General features: G+C 51.3%; 1 pseudogene; it reads right to left on the minus strand.

Annotated features, from left to right (window-relative positions):
- Positions 1-6,291: 6,291 nt before the first annotated feature.
- On the minus strand, positions 6,292-6,391 carry LOC134913242 (U2 spliceosomal RNA; annotated as a pseudogene).
- Positions 6,392-8,092: the final 1,701 nt, after the last annotated feature.

Consider the following 8,092-nt stretch of genomic DNA (forward strand, 5'->3'; position numbering starts at 1 on the left):
ATTAAAGCTTTTACTTCTACCCTCCATTGTTGCAAGTGGGGAAGAAGTGGGGAGTGAACAAGCCCACTACTTCACGCTCCAACAGAACTCACCCTGCTCCCAGGGACCCTGCCTCACCCCACCGCACGTCACTGCCCGCTCCAACAAACAAAAAAAAAATGCACGTATCCCCTCAGAGGGGTGGTGGAAAAGAAGGAAAATGCACACGAAAAGCAACTAAATAATATTTTTTTTTTTCTGAACATGTCATGTCTACTACTTGGATTTCACTTCTTAATACGGAAATAGTTAGCGGACATACATAAATTCAGAGGACAACTTAGATATAAGCCTTAATTCTCAGATAAGATGGTACAAATGTGTTCTAATACATCTAGCCTCAATAAGCCAGCTTGACATGCTGTGCAAATCTGATCTGCGACTGGTAAACACCAGGAGACTGTGCTGATTCATTTGATATCTGACACTTGTATACTGTGTGTGACTGAGTCTGTATACTGTACATAGCATAACAGAATTTTTTTAAAAAAAAAGCTGTGGCTGTTTATATTGTAGCACTTCGTATACAGATTCAGAGACTCAGTCGCACAGAGATATACAAGTGTTGCTTATCAAATTAATCAGCACAGTCTCCTTGGCAAAAAGACATCCAACGTTAGCAGACCTAACATGCCAAGAGGAGTTGTTTGACGCACTGCAGCAATGATGTATGGGGAGACATCTGTAAAAAATTCAGTCTTCCCTTTAATACCTCCATTCAAATCTTCTTGAGTCCTTTTCATCACGATGTAACCATCATTGAAAGTTGAGTGATACCTTCTCTTTCCTCAGACAGAAATCTCATCATCCATCTGGTGGACAAAAAAGGCAGAATTGTCCTTTTAAGTTATTCAGAGTACATCTCCAAAATTAATGGTTGCCTGGTTGCCACAAGAGACTAATGTATGATCTTACATTTTCTTTAAGTAGGAAGTTGATATGATGATTCAACTGGGGGATAATAACAGATTTTTTATTGAAAAAGCAGTCTTTATTTGACATAAAGTAGCAAAAAACATACATATACATGACAAACATAAGTACCGTGTTGCAGCACAGCTAAAACACAGTACAGATGCAGACGGTATAGTGCAGTCGAAGAACTACGACACAGGCCAGCCTACACTATATTTCTCAGACTGCACTATGCATTTAAACTATACAATATTACAACAGTTAATAAGGCTATGGGTGTGGAGGGTAGGAGGGTGAGGGAGGGGGAATCACATGCCCGAAGCTTTATTGACACATATAAGTGGAAGGGCAATAAAGAGAAAGACATCAACAAAACAACATACATTGTGAGTGAGGGGGAAGGGGCCACGGTCCCAAAGTCTCATTAATCAGTTCAAACAAGGGGAGAGGGGCAGAAAAAAGGGGGGTTTAGTCCTCTTCTTCCTCAGGGCTGTCCATGATGGAATAGTCTCTTTGCAGGCTGTGATCCAGCCTGCAACAGTCCTGGATTGACATCCTCTCCCTCCGCAGTATGAGGCGGTTCCTGGCGAGCCACAAAGCTTCCTTAACACAGTTCATAAGGCGCCAGGCTTCCTGGATCGCCCCAACGGTGTGGGTGCCAGGGAATAGTCCGTAGAGTACCGAATGGTACGTGAGACAGTTCCTTGGCACACAGTTTTTCAGTTCGTTTTCCACGGCATCCAACAACAACTGAGCACAGGCACAGTCCCAAAACAGGTGCATAGATGTTTCCTCATGTATGATGCACCTGGGGCAATGTCTGTACCTGCACAGGTTCCGGGAGTGCATGAATGACCTCAGGGGCAAACCTCCTTGAATGGCCATCCACGACAGGTCTTTGTGTCTGTTTGTGAGCCTTTTGGAGCCCACATTCTCCCAGACCTGTTTGGCAGTCGCTGAAGGGAGCCCCGGAATCGGCTCCAACACGTCTTTGGCTCTGATGAGCTTGTAGATTGTCTTTGGTTTCCACAAGTCAGGTTTAACTCCCTCCAGTTGGTGTTCTCTCACGAACTTGGACACGTCCAGGTAGAACCACGGGGTGTTCCAGTTGTAAGGGATGGAGCTGTCCCATTTGTCCCAGCTGAGGTTCCTCCAAAGAGGCAGGAGGAAGAAACGGGACATGGAGTTTCCTGCAGAGTCTTTAAAGTTCTCGCACAGTGTCCGGCGGATACAGTTACACACGAAGAAGGTTCGCAGCATGGTGGGGATATCGGGTATTCCCTTTCCACCTTTGAGGTGCTCCTTGTACATAACTGATTGCTTTACTCTGTCCATCTTGGAGCCTTAGATGAAGTGAAACACTGCCCTTGTGATGGCCCTGTAGACCGCGACCAGTGGTGGCCAGGCCTGCGCGGTGTACTGTAGAACGGGAAGAATTTCGTTGCGCAGCACAAGTGTTTTCCCCTCGATGGTAAGTTCTCTGAGGCTCCACAATCTAATCTTCTGATGAACAGTCACCAGTCTCTCATCCCTGCATTTCAGGGCTGCACCCTCGCTGCCGAACCAGACTCCCAGGATCTTAATGAAGTCGGGCTTGATGGCAAAAGGAAATGGTGCAGAAGATGACAGGTGCCACTTTCCAAAGAGCATAGCCTCTGACTTCCCGCAGTTGACTTTAGCCCCTGAGGCTCGGACGAAGTTCTCGCCAGTCTGGACGAGTGCTGTCACCGAACGATGATCCGTGCAGAAGACAGTGACGTCGTCCATGTACAGCGAACACTTGGCCTCTCGTCGGTCACGACCCAGTGCAGTGATCCCTCTGACCTCTGGATTCCATCTGATGCATACAGCCATGAGCTCTATAACACAAACAAAAAGAAGAGGTGAAAGAGGGCAGCCTTGTCTGACCCCAGACAGAATGGAAAAGGGGTCAGTCTTCCAGCCATTCACCAGCACCGAGCTGTGGATGTCAATGTACATCAGGTTAACATACGTCCAAAACATTTTACTGAGGCCAAATTTATGCAGTACCCTGCCCATCAACTCATGTGAGACACGATCAAAGGCCTTTCCTGGTCAAGGCTGACCAGGGCCGCATGAACGTTCCGGTCCTTGATGTAATGGACCGTGTCTCTGAGGAGAGCAAGGCTGTCTGCAATTCTGCGACCTGGAATGCCGCAGGTCTGGTCCGGGTGAATGATCTGTCCGATGACAGCCTTCAGCCTGTTGGCGAGCACCTTGGCGAGGATCTTGTAGTCCACGTTTAAGAGAGAGATGGGCCTCCAATTTTTCAGCTCACATCTCTCCCCCTTACGCTTATACAAGATCGTGATCATTCCCTGCCTCAGCGATGGAGGCATTTTGCCCTCCAACACCATCTCCCCATACAGCTCTAGCAGGTCCGGTCCAATGAGGTCCCACAGCGCTACATAGAGCTCTGCTGGGAGACCATCACTGCCCGGGGTCCTGCCCTGCCTAAAGGATCTGGCGGCAGAGTGCAACTCCTCAAACGCCAACGGAGCATCCAGGGCTGCTTTACCTGCAGGATCAATGGTGTTAGTGATACCTAACAGGAACTTATCAGCCTCCTCACTGTCTGTTGTCTTAGGGGAGTAGAGGTCACTGTAGTAATCTCTGATGACTTTCATCACGCCCTCCTTCCCCTGTCTGGGAATGCCGGTCTCATCTCGCAGCTCAGTCAGGGGCGTGTGGCCAGAGTGGAGTATCCTGAAAAAGAAAGAGTTACATTTCTCATCCTTCTCCAGGTTCTCCACCTTGGAACGGAAGACCATCGTATGCCTAGTCTGCTTCACTGCTCTAGAGGTAAACACAAAGTCAATACGGGAACGCACAGAGCCATTGGGGCGGCTCCACGTGTAATTCAGGGAGCCGGCCCCCATGGAGCCCATAGCGTCCCGCAATGATGCTTCGGTAACCATTTCTATAAGCAGTTTAGACGTCACATCCAGCTTGGTAGAGTTGCTGGTGCTGCATCCATCTTCCTCCATGGTGCAGTTGAAGTCTCCTGCCATCACTACTGCTCTAGTGGTTGCGAGCTGCAGTTGCAGGGTCTGGAAAAGCTCCAAACACTCATTCTTACCAGGGGGTGCGTACATGCAAATTAGCCTAACAGGCTCACCTGCCCAGGAGCCGTCTATGACAAGCAATCTGCCGCAGACAAGCTCCTGAACAGAATCCAGCGTGAAGAGGCTCCCCCTAATAAGGATGGCGACCCCTGCAAACTTACACTCACCCCCACCGGACCAATAGGAGGCGCCATGAGACCACTGCCTGCCCAGATGTTTGTAGGACTTGAGAAGGGAAGAGAGCATTCCTGCAACATATACACATCACATTTCTGACTTTCTAAGAAAGTAAACACAGACTGTCTTCTAAGCTTATCCTTAATACTCCTCACATTAATGGTGAAAATAGAAAAAGACGCCATTAGTTGGGGGAAAAAGAAAGGCTAGGCAACAGTTACAATTCAACGTTTATGTTACCACTCCGTCTGGCGGGGCTTCCTCGACATCAGGTGCCGGGTCACCCTGCTCGGGTGGCGGCGAGTCGTCTCCCAGTATCTGGTCGAGTATGTTGGCGGCATTGGCGTCGAGCTCCTTCTCCTCCCTGCTGATTGCCTCCGTCAACGCCTCCATTTCTTCTTCCAGCGGGATCAGCTCGACCGCCAGTTTCTTGGAGGATTCAGGGTCCGCATCTGGGCTGTCGAGCCCCTTCCTCTTGCAAATCCTCGTCTTCTCAGCACCTGCAGTGGGCGTAAGAGGGGGGAACTCTTCCAGGGAAGAGAGGGCAGGGGGGGGCAGGGTTGGCTGGGTTGGGAGAGACAGTGGGCTGGGTGGGAGAGTCGGAGAGGGGTCAGGAAGGGTTGTGACAGTGGTAGGGTTGGGAGTCTCTGTCACAGAAGATGGGCTGGTGGTGGTAGGAGGGGGAGTGGTGAGGGAGGATGGGAGGGGGTGGGGTTGACAGGTTTCTTTTCCTTCTGCGCAGCAGAGGGCAGCAGCTTGAGGGCAGGGAGAGCACGTCCGGTCACTACCGCCAAGTAGGTTTTCGCCTTACTGGGGTAGTCCCTGTAGACGTGGTCCACCTTGCCGCACAGGTTGCAGGTTTTCCTCGTGGGGCAGTCTTTTGTCTCATGGCTGGCCAAGTGACAATTCTTGTACGCCGGGACCTTGCAGTCCTTCATCACGTGGCCCATCCCGCCACACTTCCTGCAGTTGCGTGACTGGTCGGCATAGTGAAGAAGTCCTTGGGATCCCCCCAGGGAGAAGCACTGTGGGAGGTGCTTGACTCCTTCTGGGCACGAGGTGTTCTTTTGCAGAACGACGATCACCGCCCACTTTCCGGTCCAGAAGCTGTTCCCGTCCAGGATCCTTGTGGGGTCTCTCCTGATAGAACAGAACCGGCTGAGAAAGGTGACGATGTCCTTGATGGGCATGTGTGGGTTGCGCATTGAAACCGTCACCCGCCTTTCCTCTCTTTGAATAGGGCAATTGTCCACAAAGCGAGAGAAAGGGGATTCGGGTCTCGCCGCTTTCACTGCCTCCCAGTACCTCTTGCAGATGGCAAGGGAGGCGAAGGTGACGTAGAAGATCCCCTTCAGGTAGTTCTGTATGCTGAGGGATTCAACGGTCGAGAAGCCCTGGTCGAGGATCATCTTCTTTCCGAAGGTCTTCACCGCCATGTCCAGCATCCGTCCATCCACCTCTTTCAGCTTCATCACCACGGTGTACCTCATCCAGGGCTCCAGGGACGGTTTGTCCTTGGAGCTCACCTGGGTGGGCGCCGCTGGCGGTGTTGCTGCAGGGGTGGTGGTGCTGGATGCGGATGATCCGGTGGTGCCTTTGGCGGGTTCCTTCGCCATCTTCGCCTGCTTCTTACTGGCAAGGGGGGCCGGAGTGGAGGCAGAGGCTGGAGCAGCTGGGGCTGGAGCAGCGGGGGCTGGAACAGCGGCGGCTGGGGCAGCGGTGGCCATACTCATGGTTCCCTTGGCGTAGGAGGCGGGCGGAGGATCAGCGCTTCCGTTGAGAGTAGGAGAGGCGGTCGGTCGCTTCAGAGGGCAGAGCAAAGCAAGTCTAACCCTCCAGTGCAGCTAGGGAGCGGTGCAGTGCTTTCTCTGGGGAAGGTCCTTTTCTCCTCGCAGTCTTGCTGGCGGAGTGGAGGTATCTTCTCCAGAGGGCAGAGCAAACAAGTCTAACCCTCTGCTGTAGCTGGGGGGAGGTGCAAATCTTCTCCCTCTTCAAGCGATCTTCTCCTTCTCCTCGCATTCTCGGCTTCGGTTTTTCTGGCTTCTCGGCCCGGTTACAGCTTAGCCCTGCGAAGGACAGTTGTCGGTCCAAGAAACAAGGTAGCACTGTCAGTCAGCGTGAACTGATAAGAACAGATACTACACTTGATCTTAGCCAAAAGGCCGAGAAGCGACAATCTCGGCTGACATCGGCAGTGTGAGAATGCATCTATTTGAGAAAAAACACAGTAATTTACAACACTTTCCTGTTTTTTCAATTAGAATTCGAATTCATCAATGTCAGTGTAATTCGTATTGCCGGCAGTGAGATCTGTGCAGGGCTTCATTGTGTACGGTATTCAAATAGTTAAAAGTTTTTTTTAAAAATTGTGTGGTGTCCCCCCTCCTAAGCATAACCAGCCTCGGGCTCTTTGAGCCGGGCCTGGCTGTTTAAATACAGAGGAAAAAATGCATAGGGTTCCCCCGTATTTAGACAACCTGCACCGGGCTCTTTGTGCGTTCCTGGTTCCAAAAATATGGGGGACAAAAGACGTAGGGGTCCCCCGTATTTTTAAAACCAGCACCGGGCTCTACTAGCCAGAGAGATAATGCCACAGCCGGGGGACACATTTATACTGGTCCTTGCGGCCATGGCATTACCCCCCCAACTAGTCACCTCTGGCCAGCACATCCTCCCCCACCCTCCCTCCACATACAGACAGCGCAGGCACCCCCCCTTCCTCCACATACAGTCAGCGCAGCCAACCCATACCCCAGCAACCCCCCCTCCATATACGGACAGCATGGGCACATAATTGCCCCCCCCAGCAACCCCCTAGCCTCTATAGACATACAGCCACAGCACCATCATTCCCCCAAGTAGCCCCCCCCATAAACAGACAGCACAGCTACCACCCCACCCCCTCCATAGACTTTAAGCTATGAAAAAGCTATTATTCCCCGCAACAGCCCCCTTCCTTACATAGACAGACATCACTCATTCTCCTCCTCCCCATAGACAGACAGAACTATCACCCCCCCTCCTCCAATAGATAGGACAGTACCAACCCCCACAGACAGAACAGCACTATCATTCTTTAACCCCCCCCCCAGTGACAGACAGTACTGCACCACCATGCTCCGCCCATAGACTGGCGGGACAACAGCACCTCCGTCCGCCCCCCCCCCCCTCCCCACAGGCAGCATAGCACCATCACAGTCCCCCCCTCCATAGACAGGACAGCACCATCATTCTCCCCCTTCCCCATAGACTGACAGCACAGCACTATCATAAACTCCCTTCATGTACCTTGGTCCCGCTCCACGAACACAGAGTGAGTCAGATGCCTGAGTAATGATCTAAGCTGCAGTGCTGGTACAATGACGCTGTGCCAGCGGCTCTCAAAGCACTTCAGCCTCAGAGGGAGAACACACTCCGTGCCATCTAATCCCCCCCCTGGGCCTGACCACTAATGTGCGTGGCCCGGCTACAGTGACACATTCAGCGCCATCTCTTCCCTCCCCCTTCCCCCAGCCTGACACTGCAGAGCGGCATTACAGGAGATGTCTCAATTGTCAAGAGTTGCTAGTTGGCACAAATTGTATGAACCACTTTGTGGTCCCTAAGCCCAACTGACTTATTAACAAACCAGGGGGTATATTTACTAATATTCGTGTTTTAGCCGTTTTTAAGGGTGTTTGAACTCGAATGGTATCGGGTGCATTTTACTGCAACTTTTTGAATCCTGATACGGTCAGTTACTAAGCTGCCGAGCTTTGCACATTCGTTTTTTCCGATGTCGATGTGATTCGTAATGTCAGCCAGTGTTTTACGGGAGTGATGAGTAAAACACTGCCTGACAAAACACAAGGAATCCCGGCCGGATCTGTGAGATC

Source organism: Pseudophryne corroboree, chromosome 4 (genome assembly GCF_028390025.1).
Source record: "Pseudophryne corroboree isolate aPseCor3 chromosome 4, aPseCor3.hap2, whole genome shotgun sequence".
Classification (NCBI taxonomy): Eukaryota; Metazoa; Chordata; class Amphibia; order Anura; family Myobatrachidae; genus Pseudophryne; species Pseudophryne corroboree.